This window comes from Trichomycterus rosablanca, chromosome 6 (genome assembly GCF_030014385.1).
Source record: "Trichomycterus rosablanca isolate fTriRos1 chromosome 6, fTriRos1.hap1, whole genome shotgun sequence".
NCBI classification, from domain to species: Eukaryota; Metazoa; Chordata; class Actinopteri; order Siluriformes; family Trichomycteridae; genus Trichomycterus; species Trichomycterus rosablanca.
In genome coordinates, this window is record NC_085993.1 from 4,508,431 (window position 1) to 4,523,408 (window position 14,978).

General features: G+C 42.2%; 1 protein-coding gene across 7 annotated transcripts in view; it reads right to left on the reverse strand.

The window, feature by feature from the left end:
* The window catches only part of ptprfa (protein tyrosine phosphatase receptor type Fa), a 266,847-nt gene extending 259,580 nt beyond the window's left edge, over nucleotides 1–7,267 (reverse strand). For all 7 annotated transcript variants that reach the window (XM_062997303.1, XM_062997302.1, XM_062997299.1 and 4 more), the window contains exon 1: nucleotides 7,081–7,267. The gene's annotated coding sequence lies outside the window, so the exon portion shown is untranslated. The remainder of the gene's footprint in view (nucleotides 1–7,080) is intronic.
* Between the last annotated feature and the right edge of the window lie 7,711 nt (nucleotides 7,268–14,978).

A 14,978-nucleotide genomic window follows, 5' to 3' on the forward strand; every position in this document is an offset into this window, starting at 1 on the left:
TTTTCAACAGTTTGGTCCTCTTGCTTTCGCATCTTGTGACTACAGTTTAGGGAAGGTCCTTCCTGTTTCAGCATGGCAAGACCTCCTGGAACAACTGTGCCCTTGTTTCCACCCCATCCAATGTCCACTACACACCAGACCTCATTACCCAACCGCAATACCCGCGCCAATGATGCTTAATGGAACTAAATCCCTGCGCTCATGCTCCAAACGTTGGCTGTACAGAAGCATCATCTTTATAGTTTCAGCTCATATCGGCATGATGTTCGTATGACCGCGCATTTTTGACTCTTAGGCATCAGGGAAATCAAGTCACAGTTGTAAAACTGCATGACTGGGTTCTGGAAAATTTCCCAGCTCACCCGTCACACGGGGTGGCTAGTACGGTGGGTGCTGCACAGCAGATTGGTTCCTGGTGCAGGTTTGATCCCCACTTCTAGTTATTAACTGTGAGAAGTCAGCAGGTTCAACCAGTTCCCTTCCAAATGATGCAGAAGGTGCATTGGCTAGTTTTATTTGCTCTTTGGTGTATATGAGTGTTTCCAGGTGGCACCAGACCCAGCGGGACCCTGACCAGGATGGAGCTGTTTGTAAAAATGAGTGTAAATTGTTGTGGGTAGCGCTGTTGCTTCACACCGACACGGGGAGAACATGCAAACTCCACACAGAAAGGACCTGGACTCCCAGACTGTTCCACCTGGGAACTGAACCCTCTAGCTGTGAGGTGACAGTGCTACCCACCACAAACTTTTATACCTGCAAAATGGGGCAACTAATGAATAATAGGCAGCACTAGCTCAGCAGTTAGTGTACTGGTCTAGCAATCAGAAGGTCGCTGTGTCAAAACCGTTCAAAACCCAAGTTGCCACTGTTGGGCCCCTTAGCAGGGCCCTAAACCCACAGGACCACCACAGAGCAGGTATTATTTAGGTGGTGGATCATTCTCAGCACTGCAGTGACACTGACATGGTGGTGGTGTGTTAGTGTGTGTTGTACTGGTATAAGTGGATCAGACACAGCAGCGCTGCTGGAGTTTTTAAATGCCGAGTCCACTCACTGTCCACTCTATTAGACACTCCTACCTAGTTGGTCCACCTTGTAGATGTAAAGTCAGAGACGATCGCTCATCTATTGCTGCTGTTTGAGTCGGTCATCTTCTAGACCTTCATCAGTGGTCACAGGACGCTGCCCACACAGCACTGTTGGCTGGATATTTATGGTTGGTGGACTAGTCTCAGTCCAGCAGTGACAGTGAAGTGTTTAAAAACTCCATCAGCGCTGCTGTGTCTGATCCACTCATACCAGCACAACACACACTAACACACCACCACCATGTCAGTGTCACTGCAGTGCTGAGAATGATCCACCACCTAAATAATACCTGCTCTGTGGTGGTCCTGTGGGGGTCCTGACCATTGAAGAACAGGGTGAAAGGGGGCTAACAAAGCATGCAGAGAAAGAGATGGACTACAGTCAGTAATTGTAGAACTACAAAGTGCTTGTATATGATAAGTGCAGCTGATAAAATTCACAGTGAGTGTAGAAACAAGGAGGTGGTTTTATTGTTATGGCTGATCGATGTAGTATCATCATACCGATACGTCATCCACAAGCCGTTTCCATCCCTCTCCCCACCTCATGAATGTGACTCGATGACAATCACACTCTTATTTTTACCATCAAGACTCGTGTGAGTCAACAAACTCCGAACAACCTTTATCGTTCCAACAAGCGCAGCTCATGAATACATTCAGCGCTGAATAAATCGTTACCGCCACGCAGCCGAAGGCCGATCGTTTGGGCTCTTTCCAGGGATTGAGTCACGCTTTCAGTTCCGCCGAGATGGATTTCCTGCCCGTGTTGTACTGACATCATGGCTTGTAATAAAGTTTATGAGCGAAACCCGGTTACTCACGCCTGCTGCATCACCACAGTCTGACTGGAACGATCCCAACGTGATAAAGAAGGAACACAAACACGGATTGTGAGCCAGAAATCTTATTTAACAGCAGAGCCTTAGCACAACGAACGCTCAGCACACAAATGAGCACAAATGAGGACAAAAGTCAGGACCCCCACAGGATCACCACAGAGCAGGTATTATTTAGGTGGTGGATCATTCTCAGCACTGCAGTGACACTGACATGGTGGTGGTGTGTTAGTGTGTGTTGTGCTGGTATGAGAGGATCAGACACAGCAGCGCTGCTGGAGTTTTTAAACACCGTGTCCACTCACTGTCCACTCTTTTAGACACTCCTACCTAGTTGGTCCACCTTGTAGATGTAAAGTCAGAGACGATCACTCATCTTTTGCTGCTGTTTGAGTTGGTCATCTTCTAGACCTTCATCAGTGGTCACAGGACGCTGCCCATGGGGCGCTGTTGGCTGGATATTTTTCGTTGGTGGTCTATTTTCAGTCCAGCAGTGACAGTGAGGTATTTAAAAACTCTTATCCACTCATACCAGCACAACACACACTAACACACCACCACCATGTCAGTGTCACTGCAGTGCTGAGAATGATCCACCACCCAAAAAATACCTGCTCTGTGGGGGTCCTGACCATTGAAGAACAGGGTGAAAGGGGGCTAAAAAAGTATGTAGAGAAACAGATGGACTACAGTCAGTAATTGTAGAACTACAAAGTGCTTCTATATGGTAAGTGGAGCTGATAAAATGGACAGTGAGTGTAGAAATAAGGAGGTGGTTTTAATGTTATGGCTGATTTGTGTTCATATACATACAGTGTATCACAAAAGTGAGTACACCCTTCACATTTCTGCAGATATTTAAGTATATCTTTTCATGGGACAACACTGACAAAATAACACTTTGACACAAAGAAAAGTAGTCTGTGTGCAGCTTATATAACAGTGTAAATTTATTCTTCCCTCAAAATAACTCAATATACAGCCATTAATGTCTAAACCACCGGCAACAAAAGTGAGTACACCCCTAAGAGACTACACCCCTAAATGTCCAAATTGAGCACTGCTTGTCATTTTCCCTCCAAAATGTCATGTGATTTGTTAGTGTTACTAGGTCTCAGGTGTGCATAGGGAGCAGGTGTGTTCAATTTAGTAGTACAGCTCTCACACTCTCTCATACTGGTCACTGAAAGTTCCAACATGGCACCTCATGGCAAAGAACTCTCTGAGGATCTTAAAAGACGAATTGTTGCGCTACATGAAGATGGCCAAGGCTACAAGAAGATTGCCAACACCCTGAAACTGAGCTGCAGCACAGTGGCCAAGATCATCCAGCGTTTTAAAAGAGCAGGGTCCACTCAGAACAGACCTCGCGTTGGTCGTCCAAAGAAGCTGAGTGCACGTGCTCAGCGTCACATCCAACTGCTGTCTTTGAAAGATAGGCGCAGGAGTGCTGTCAGCATTGCTGCAGAGATTGAAAAGGTGGGGGGTCAGCCTGTCAGTGCTCAGACCATACGCTGCACACTACATCAAATTGGTCTGCATGGCTGTCACCCCAGAAGGAAGCCTCTTCTGAAGTCTCTACACAAGAAAGCCCGCAAAAAGTCAACAAAGGACATGGATTACTGGAACCATGTCCTATTGTCTGATGAGACCAAGATTAATTTGTTTGGTTCAGATTGTCTCAAGCATGTGTGGTGGCAATCAGGTGAGGAGTACAAAGATAAGTGTGTCATGCCTACAGTCAAGCATGGTGGTGGGAATGCCATGGTCTGGGGCTGCATGAGTGCAGCAGGTGTTGGGGAGTTACATTTCATTGAGGGACACATGAACTCCAATATGTACTGTGAAATACTGAAGCAGAGCATGATCCCCTCCCTCCGGAAACTTGGTCGCAGGGCAGTGTTCCAGCATGATAATGACCCCAAACACACCTCTAACACGACCACTGCTTTATTGAAGAGGCTGAGGGTAAAGGTGATGGACTGGCCAAGCATGTCTCCAGACCTAAACCCAATAGAACATCTTTGGGGCATCCTCAAGCGGAAGGTGGAGGAGCGCAAAGTCTCGAATATGCGCCAGCTCCGTGATGTCGTCATGGAGGAGTGGAAAAGCATTCCAGTGGCAACCTGTGAAGCTCTGGTAAACTCCATGCCCAGGAGAGTTAAGGCAGTTCTGGAAAATAATGGTGGCCACACAAAATATTGACACTTCAGGAACTTTCACTAAGGGGTGTACTCACTTTTGTTGCCGGTGGTTTAGACATTAATGGCTGTATATTGAGTTATTTTGAGGGAAGAATAAATTTACACTGTTATATAAGCTGCACACAGACTACTTTTCATTGTGTCAAAGTGTCATTTTGTCAGTGTTGTCCCATGAAAAGATATACTTAAATATCTGCAGAAATGTGAGGGGTGTACTCACTTTTGTGATACACTGTATATATATATAAACATGTATATGGACAATTGTGCCACCTTATGTGGTGCATATATATGGTGTTCTGCTGGAAAACCTTGGGTCCTGCCATCCATGTGGATGTTACTTTGAGACGTACCACCTACCTTAGCATTGTTGCAGACCATGTTCACCCTTTCATGGAGATGCTATTCCCTGATGGCTGTGGCCTCTTTCAGCAGGATAATGAACCCTGGCACAAAGCAAAAATGCTTCAGGAACGGTTTGAGGAGCACAACAACGAGTTTGAGGTGTTGACTTGGCCTCCAAATCCCCCAGATCTCAGAGTCTAATCGAGCATCTGTGGAATGTGATGGACAAACAAGTCCGATCCATGGAGACCCCACCTCGCAACTTACAGGAACGTCAGTGCCAGATACCACAGCACACCTTCAGGGGTCTAGTGGAGTCCATGCCTCGACGGGTCAGGGCTGTTTTGGCAGCAAATAATGTTATACGTGATCGGTGTATAAACTCTGTTTAACAGTGATGGGAGATTTTAAACAAGCCAACAAAGATAGGATGTTTTGGAAGATAGGTGTTCCATCCCTTCAATACAGATCCACAGACTTGTAGTGCCTATGTGTAAGGCCCTACCTTATTGAAACATGAGCCATTGCATTCATGTAGCATATGAAATATGAGGCGCAATATGCAATATGTGTAACAGACAATTTTGTGGTGTAGTGTGCTGACAATGTTTGATGTGTGTGTTTACGTATTGAGTGCATTTTGTCCCTTTGTGGATTCCATAATCAATGTAAAAGTGTGCTTCTCTACACACGTGATCATCTCTGTGTAGTCTGTGCTGTACCTCAAAAGCACAAGCCAGAAACAAGCTAATAAAGTATTCTGCCCTTGATAGTTTGTCTATGTAGAGTTTATTTCCTCCTTTATAAACTCAGCAAACTCTAAAGACGCTCAAAATGTCCAGGATGTCGATGTCTAAAGCTGCTAATAACACGACTCCGTACCTGAGTTTGAAAAACTCCCAACCAATTCTGTGTACGCAGAGGGGTGGTGTCAAAACACTGACGAGTATTTTCGTCTTTTGGCCCTTAAGGTAGCTGTGCTGTGTATTGTAGCTTCCACTTATACTATCATTCAATTTATGAGTGTAATTTAATGACGGTGGATTTTCTTTAAGAATCTGTGAAATCTGTGACGAGGTCCATGAAATTAAGCACATTTCCCTGTGAATTTAGTAGGGCCCTAAATATATGCCATGGTACATTTAAGCTTTGATGGAGACTCATGGTAGGACAACATGCATATGAACAGGAGTGTTTGGGTCCATATTGATTCATATGACATATTGTCACACCTATCTACCTATCTATCTATCTATCTATCTATCTATCTATCTATATTTTATATATAATATATTATATTTGTGTACACATGTACATTTGTGCCACCTTATGTGGTGTGCAGCTCTTCCCACAGCACTTAAACCAGCATAAAGGACTTGCTGCACCCTTGCATGCTCCTTATTCCCCTTTCAGACTCATGCACATATGTAATGGCTGCAACAGTGGGTTCAGCTTGGATTATGCAATCAAACTATCAAACCGATGCATGGATTTGCTGATTGATGCACCTGCCTAACTTGACTTTATGTTTTCTGCTTTAATTGAGATGCAAATCTTCCATTTCTTTCCACATTGCTACAAATAATTGGGTTTAACCTGATAGACAATGAAGTTGCAATGCATCTTCCAAAGGAACACCCAATCCTGATTATTTTGCACTATGGTTTCCTCTTTGGGACTCATGCATGCGTATGTGTGTGTATGTATGTATGTATGTATGTATGCAATACATGACAGCAGGTTCACCTTGGATCAAACCTTCATGGAAGCACGCCAGACCTAACCTGTCTATAATTCAAACTTTTCCACAATTCACATGTAGCCACATATAATCCTGTGAGGTGCAAGCTTTCCAAAAGCAGCCCGACAGACTTGCTGCACTCTTGCATCCCCTATCTGCTCCCTTCTGACTCATGCATGGTCACCTTGGATTAATCCTCCACAAAAGCATGCCTTAAACGATTTCCTTAGTGCACAAGACAACCATATGCTTAATGCATGTAACAAACATCACCACATTTTTGTGTTTGTATGTGTGTGTACTGTTTAATCTGGGCTGCAAACCAACCCTTGTTATACACAGTCCAGCATAACGTTCTACCTGGTACACAGTTGCACGTACCCTTGTGATGTGCATTGCTTGCAGAAGAAAACAGTGCACTATTGCACGCTCATGTATGCTTCTTTCTGACTTATGCATGCAACATCATGTTTACCTAGATTAAAAATAAATGAATGTCCTCTGTAAATCAGAATCAGAAATGAATGCATAAAGTTGGGCAGTGATGCACCTGCCGGACTTCCTCTCTCCATGCACACATATGTGCAAACAGTTTTAACCCCAAAGTTGCATGCCTCTTTTAACGTGCACCCATTCAAACTGTGGATCTGTGCTGTCTCCTTTCTGATTTGTGCATGCGTAACACATTTTAACAGAATTAAATGCATCATATGCATCTCTCTATTCATTTTAATCATCATTAAAAAACCAAACAGTCATTAATATACAGTAAGTACTAATAGAACCTTAAATAAATCCCCCTGCTAGGAACCAATCAAGGAAAGCATGTGCAGAAATGAAAACGCACGCATTTCACCTACCTGAAGTGTTTTCCCCCCAAAAAAATCACAGCAGGGTGGCGTGAGCGCTCCGCATTTTAATAAACTCCCTCCATGCATTGATGCTCTCCACCTGATATCTTCGTTCCTGTCCTGATTAATATGTCCAGAGTCTCAGATCAGACAGACAATCCCTGACGCGCTCCCACATGCAGGTATATTCCTCAAAACATCCGCTTCGTGAGACGAACAGATCGGCGGTGCGTTTGTGCGAGCGCAGCGCTGGTCCGTGTGTGCAAGCGCAGCGCTGTTCATTACGCCTGGTGCTCTCTCTCTCTCTCTCTCTCTCTCTCTCTCTCTCTCTCACACACTCACACACACACACTTTCTCTCTCTCTTTTTCTCTCACTCTCACTCTCTCGCGAACGCGCAATACGCACGGGACCCCGGCAGGACTCAAACAGTCCTCCGTTTTCCCCAAATCTTGCACATACACACATCCACACGCACACACACGCACAAATGCCCTCCAGTGCACCGGATCCAACTCACCGGCTCATTATCACCCCGCACTCGCACAAGCAGGTGTGAATGGGCTGCATCTGGGTTGTAGGAAGGTTGTTCACGTCCTGCTTCACCCACTTTCTGCTGCAATCAAACCCACCTGACTGAAGTCGTCAGCTCATTACCACACCCATTACCGGGGTGAGTTCGAGTGTGGTAGTGGCAATACGCTGCGCACCAAGAGTGTCAGTAGTGACCTTGTTGGAACTGATTAGTGAGTGGTGCATGATCCTGAGGCACTAACACCGCTGTGGTTCTATTCACTCATTTTCTGGGTACAATCCGCTCCTGTAGTGATGAAAAACATCATCAGTCCATCCCACAGGAATCTCTGCTGTACAGTAATAGAAGTTTTGGATTTTTTGCATAAAATGGACGTTTCTATATTTACTGGACTGTTTAAATGGAATTAAGGTGGAAACATTGGGTTAATCCAGTTAGCAGATTCCAGTAGCTGGCATTTCAAGTTTAATAGGCATTTCCTACATCATAAACAGACCTTGTTTACATTATAAACAGGCTTTTTCTAGTCATAAACAGAAATGTTTATATTGTAAACAGGTGTTCCTACACTGAACAGGAATTTAAAAAACATTGTCATAAACAGACATTTTATATGCTTGTTACGGCAGCTCATATAATAAAAAGGTGTTTTTCATAGTAAACCAGCGTTTCTACATTAAATAGTTAGTTCTATATCGTGAACAGGGGCTTCTACATTAAATAGTCATTTTGTTATCATTTCTACACTGTTCTGCATTGAATAGTCATTTTTACCTTCTAAACAGGCATTTCTACATCATAAACAGACGTTTCTACATCATAAACATGCTTTTTTACATCGTAATAAGACATTTCTACATCATAAACATATGTTTTTACATCATAAACAGATGTTTTTACTCTGAAGAGCTATTTTTACATCATAAACATGTTTTTACATTATAAACAGATGTTTTTACATCGTAAACAGATGTTTTTTATTTTGAAAAGATATTTCTACATCATAAACAGATGCCTTTTTTCTCTGAAGAGCCATTTGTACATTATAAACAGTTTTTTTTTACATCATAAACAGATGCTTTTACATCTTAAACGGATATAAATAGGCTTTTCTAAACTGAATAGTTGTTTCAACATCATAAACAGGCATTTCTACATTTAATAGCCAGTTCTAAATTGTAAACAAACATTTTTACATTGTAAAACAGCATTTATACCGTAAATGGGCGTTTAAAGTGTTTCTACATTGGAAGGGGGTTTAGGGGGACGTACATTAAGTGGACAATTTGAGACAAAAAACAGAAATTATATACCTCTGCATCAATGACACCTACATACCTATGCACTTCCATACCATGTTAGCTGTTGCACCTTTCACTGATAACAGTCTGGATGTTCATTTTCTGGACTCTTCTGACCACAGCACATTTCCAATGTCTTTTGGTCCATCATAGTAAACCCGACGTTGTTTCTTTGTGTAATAGAGCTTCAGGTTGCATTTCTTGATGCAGTTGTGGATTGTGTTAAATTGCATGTGGACACCCCTCTGAATTATTACATGTGAGTGTTTCAGCCACACTCATTTTAAAAAGTACAAAATCAATTATAAAAACATGCATCCACATTTGTGGCAACAGTTTGGGGATGGCTCTTTCCTGTCCCAGCATGACTGTACACCTTTGCACAAAGCCAGGCCCATAGAGACAAGGTTTGTCAAATGATCCCAGACTTCAACCCCATAAAAACTTTGGAATCATATCTGCTAGCATAAACTTACAAATGCTCTTTTGACTGAATAGGCACAAATTCCCACAGGCACCAAAATCTTGCTGAAAGCATTTCCCGATTAGTGGAGGATGTTGTAGTTGTAAGAAGGGAAGGTTACATAATAGTGATGCCTGTGGTTTAAGAATGGAATGTCTAACAAGTGAATAGCTGTAAACTTTTTTGCCACAGAGTGTATATATGTATATGTAGACTATATGGCCAAAAGTATTTGGACACCTGACCATGAGCTTGTTGGACGTCCTATTTCAAAAACAAATGCTGAAACATAGTGACCTCTATGTGATATCTTCAGCTATGACAACATCACCTCTTTTGAGAGAACTTCTCACGAGACTTTGATGTACTGTATGTCTGTGGGATTTTGTGCCCATTCAGTCAAATGAGTATTTGTATAGCTGGGCACTGATGTTGGTAAAGAAAGCCTCAGTTGACGTTTCAGTTCATTCCAGAGCTGTTCAGTGGGGCTGAGGTCAGGGCTCTGTGCAGCTATTCTTTATGTCTGTATAGATCTCGCTTTGTACACAGGGGCACAGACATGCTGGAACAGGAAACAGCCTTCCCTAAACTGGTGCTGCAAAGTTGGAAGGGTAGAATTTGGAATTGATTTATTACGGGGTGGCACGGTGGTTTAGTGGGTAGCACTATCACCTCACAGCACGAAGCTCCTGGGTTCGAGCCTCAGTTGGGGCGGTCCAGGTCCTTTCTGTGCAGAGTTTGCATGTTCTCCCCGTGTCTGTGTGGGTTTCCTCTGGGAGCTCCGGTTTCCTCCCACAGTCCAAAGAAGTGCAGTCAGGTTCATTGGAGACAATGAATTGCCCTATAAGTGAAGGTGTGTGTGTGTGTGTCTGCCCAGCGATAGACTGGCGCCCCGTCCAGTGTGTAACTGTGTGCCTTGCGCCCATTAAAAAGCACCCCCCCCCCATGCAACCCTCATTGGATAAGCGTATAAGAAAATACAGTACATTCAATAATAAGGGGTGTCCGGATACTTTTGTCCTTAAATTGCACACAAAGCTTGTATTTGCATCAGAATCTACAGTGAGGACTGTGAGGAACGTTTTCTAGTCTTGATTTGCTCTTCAGAGAAATTGGTTCCCTAAATGAAGTGATGAGACACACTGGCCTAGAGCTAATCACATTTCTAATAACTTTATTAAAGTTTAGCAAACAGACAATTCATTCCACTCTCGAGAGGTCTGTGTCAGGCGGCTCACATCCGATCAGATGGAGAAGTTAAGATGTTTGATCATTTTCAGTTCAAGTGTCTCTGAGTTTATTTAAATTATACGTTTACAGACAGTACGGGTCTGTCTGAAAACCTCGTGATCTCTCGACATAGACGCATTTATACACCAATCAGCCATAACATTAAAACCACCTCCTTGTTTCTACACTCACTGTCCATTTTATCAGCTCCACTTACCATATAGAAGCACTTTGAAGTTCTACAATTACTGACTGTAGTCCATCTGTTTCTCTACATACCTTTCTAGCCTACTTTCACCCTGTTCTTTACTGGTCAGGACCCCCACAGGACCACTACAGAGCAGGTATTATTTGGGTGGTGGATCATTCTCAGCACTGCAGTTACAATGACATGGTGCTGGTGTGTTACTGTGTGTTCTGCTGGTTTTTAAATATGGTGTCCACTCACTGTCCACTCTATTAGACACTCCTACCTAGTTGGTCCACCTTGTAGATGTAAAGTCAGAGACAATCGCTCATCTATTGCTGCTGTTTGAGTTGGTCATCTTATAGACCTTCATCATTGGTCACAGGACGCTGCCCAAGGGGCGCTGTTGGCTGGATATTTTTGGTTGGTGGACTATTCTCAGTCCAGCAGTGACAGTAGGTATGATCCTCTCACACCAGCACAACACACACTAACACACCACCACCATGTCAGTGTCACTGCAGTGCTGAGAATGATCCACCACCTAAATAATACCTGCTCTGTAGTGGTCCTGTAGGGGTCCTGACCATTGAAGAACAGCATGAAAGGGGGTAAGAAAGCATGCAGAGAAACAGATGGACTACAGTCAGTAATTGTAGAACTACAAAGTGCTTCTATATGGTAAGTGGAGCTGATAAAATGGACAGTGAGTGTAGAAACAAGGAGGTGGTTTTAATGTTATGGCTGCTCTTTTGCCTGAATGGACACAAATTCCCACAGACACACAGCCTTCTCAGAAGAGTGCAAAGATGAAGTAGATGTTATATTATTTATGGATTCGGTTGTGGACATCTGACAGTGAGCTCGTTGAATATGATAAAAGTGTTTAATAGCATTGTGGTCAGCGCTCTGTCCAGTCTGCTGGAGTTCCTTCATACCACACTCATCAAATTATGACCTTATAGACCTCACTAGGGACCTAGGAATACCTGTTAGCAATAGGTGACTAAAACACCTGTACTCAATAATTAGCACATGGTGTTCTTATACTTTTGGCTGTATGGTTTTGTAAATAGATTTTTATTCATGCATGTGAGATTCAGGGTGCCACACAGCAACATGGGTCTCAGGGTCCTGAGGTCCTGGGGTTGGTCCACGTTGTAAGTCAGTTCTGTGAGTTTTGCATGTTCTCCTCTTCTAAGCATGCATGGGTTTCAGAAAACAGAATCTGGACTGGCTAGTCTAAATTGCCTTTAGATAAATGCATGGGTTTGGTCACTGTGCAGTGGAATGACACCTTGTGCAGGGTGTATTTCTGTGAGGTTTGGGGGTGACACAAGGGCCCACCCTGACCCTGACCAGGCTTCGGAAAAACAAATAAAGAACGATGCTCCACATTTGAAACGTCAGGCTTTTAAAAGAAGTAAAAACTGAGAATCGTGTCACCATTGAACTGCAATATTAAAAAATGCATATTTTATATTTCATCTAATAAACAGGAGTCCTGAACTCTTCTGAGCAGGAAAAATAAATGCTTTATTTGCTGTGTTCACTGGATAGGAAACTTATATTAAAGGGTGGCACAGCTGGTAAAGTGGGCACCGCATGGCGTTACGGTCCTGGTGACCTGAGCTCGATTCTCACCTCCCGTCACATTTCTGCAGACGCCTTCATCCAAATCGACTCAGAATCAGAACCTCCCCTGAAAACACCTCTGTGTTTCCTCACCGGGGTCTCATCTCTTCTTTATTCAAGTGTCCAGACAGTCCAGACTCCCTCACTTTATCTAATAGAGATGATTAGTCAAGAGGGTTCGAGGGTTTGGGCAGACAGGGAACAATGGGAGCTTCCACGAGACTCTTGAGACGAAATTTGCCCCCCTTACGCCTCCCTTCCTTCACCCCTCATGACCTCCTCAGTCATGAGCACTTTTTAGTCTTGCGTACCTTTGCACCAGAGCAGTGGTGTGTATGTGTGTGTGTGTGTGTGTGTGTGTGTGTTGGGGGGGGGGGGTGTTGCTCAATTAAAACTAGCAATACAAACACACACACACACACACACACACACACAGTAATCACATCAGGAGTTTCATTACAGGCTCAGACTCTGAATCTTCAAAGGCGTCTTTATATCAGAGTAAGAAGATTGCTCTGCCCTCTTTCATCTCTTAATTAAATTTGAAGTCTCACGGGGGAGAATGGGGGCGACCGAGGAGCCTGATCCAAATTCTGATTTGTCACATAAATAACCGAACAAATAAACGTGTCGTGTGTTTCCTAAATATGCAGCTCATCAAATATTTCATTAAATACTTTATAATGTTTTTGTTTTATTATTGTATTCTATTTACAGTTATTAAAACCATGAGGAGTAAACAGTTTCATTTCATTATCATGTTTATACCACCGCTTTATCCTGATCAAGGTCACAGTGGGTTCAGTTCCCCCGGGATCATTGATCACAGTGCAGTAGCACATCCCGGACAGGACGGCAATCCAGTGTGGTGCCTCAACCAGCCCCTTCCTCAGATATAGTCAATCAGATTAGTATGCAGACACCCGCCTGGCTGATAGCACCGCTGGGGATTCAAAGCGTAGATCCGAGCAGTTGTGGGCAAGCAAAATTTTACAAATTATTTTTTTTATTAACACTATTCTACTTCTGTTTTTACTATTTTTAAAACTTAGTTTTTTCTAAATTGTATTTTTTATTTTGTAATTGTTTGATATTTTACTTTATTAAAAGATATAAAATCAAAAAAAAAATACAAATTAAAAATGAAAAATTAAAAAGTTTAATTAAAAGTTAAAATTTACCTTTTTTTAATTGTATTTTTTTATTTTGTAATAATTTTTATTTTGTAATTATTTGATTGAAATGTAACTTTTTTAAAAGATACAAAATAAAAAAAAATACAAATTACATTTTTAACACTTTTTTAAACATTTATTTTTATTTTTTTCTAATTTGTATTCATTTAATTTTGTATTTATTTGATTGATATTTTACTTTATTAAAAGATACAAAATCCAAAAAAAATTACAAATTAAATTTTTTTTACTTTTTCTTTTTTCTCATTTTTTTCTAATTTGTATTTATTTTATTTTGTAATATTTTGATTGATATTTTACTATATTAAAAGATACAATATAAAGATACTATATAAAAATAACAATTTAGAAACAATTAAAAAAATTTTTTTTTACTATTTTTTCTTTTTTTTCTAATTTGTATTTTTTTTTTTAATTTTTCGATTATAATTTTACTTTATTAAAAGATGCAAAATCCAAAAAATACCAATTAAAAATTTTGTAACAATTTTTTAAACATTTTTAGTAATTTTTATTGATATTTTACTTTATTAAAAAATAAAAAATCTATAAAAGGTTTATGATGACAGGACAGAAAAACAGAGCATTTACATTTTCAGCACTTAGCAGACATTTTTATCCAAAGCAACTTACAGTATAATCAATTGAGGGGTTAAAACCTTGCTAAAGGGCCCAACAGTGGCAACCTGGTTGTGGTTGTGCTTGAACCAGCGACCTTTTGAGTACTAGTCCAGTACCTTAACCGCTAAGCTACAACTGCCCAGAATTCAGTGTCAGAGCACTAAGGTCGCGCAGCAGTAAAACACGCTAGCAAGTTTCAATCACAGTTCTGCTATCAGCCAGCCGGCGCCAACACGTGATTGGCTGTGTGTTTGTAGGGGGCGGGACAGTGGTTTTTCATCACTGGTGAAAGCGCGGCCTCTGGCTCTTGACCGGTTGAGGTGGCAAATCCCTGACTGCTCAGGGAGGAAAGGGGGCAGCTTGATCATGGATGGCAGGGTGTGGTTCTCTGCATGCAATAACTGGCTCTATGAGACTCCGCCCCTAACAGATGAAGCGTGCCAGAGGGGGCATGATCAGAGGTGTAGGTGGTGGCAGAGGCAGCGACAAAAGAGAGGTAAGCTCCAATTGCCCACAACAGGATTCATTCTGGTCATGGTTGTGGTGGGTGCAATTCACTGGGTGAGGAAAGGTAGGAAACAAGCTGGATAGGGAGCCACTCCATCACAGGACAAACACACACACACAGCTGACTGCATGTCTTTGGACTGTTGGAGCAAACCCAAGAACCCGGAGGAAATCCCCACAGAAAGGACCCAGATCGCTCCATCTGGGAATCGAACCCAGAACCTTCCTCCTGT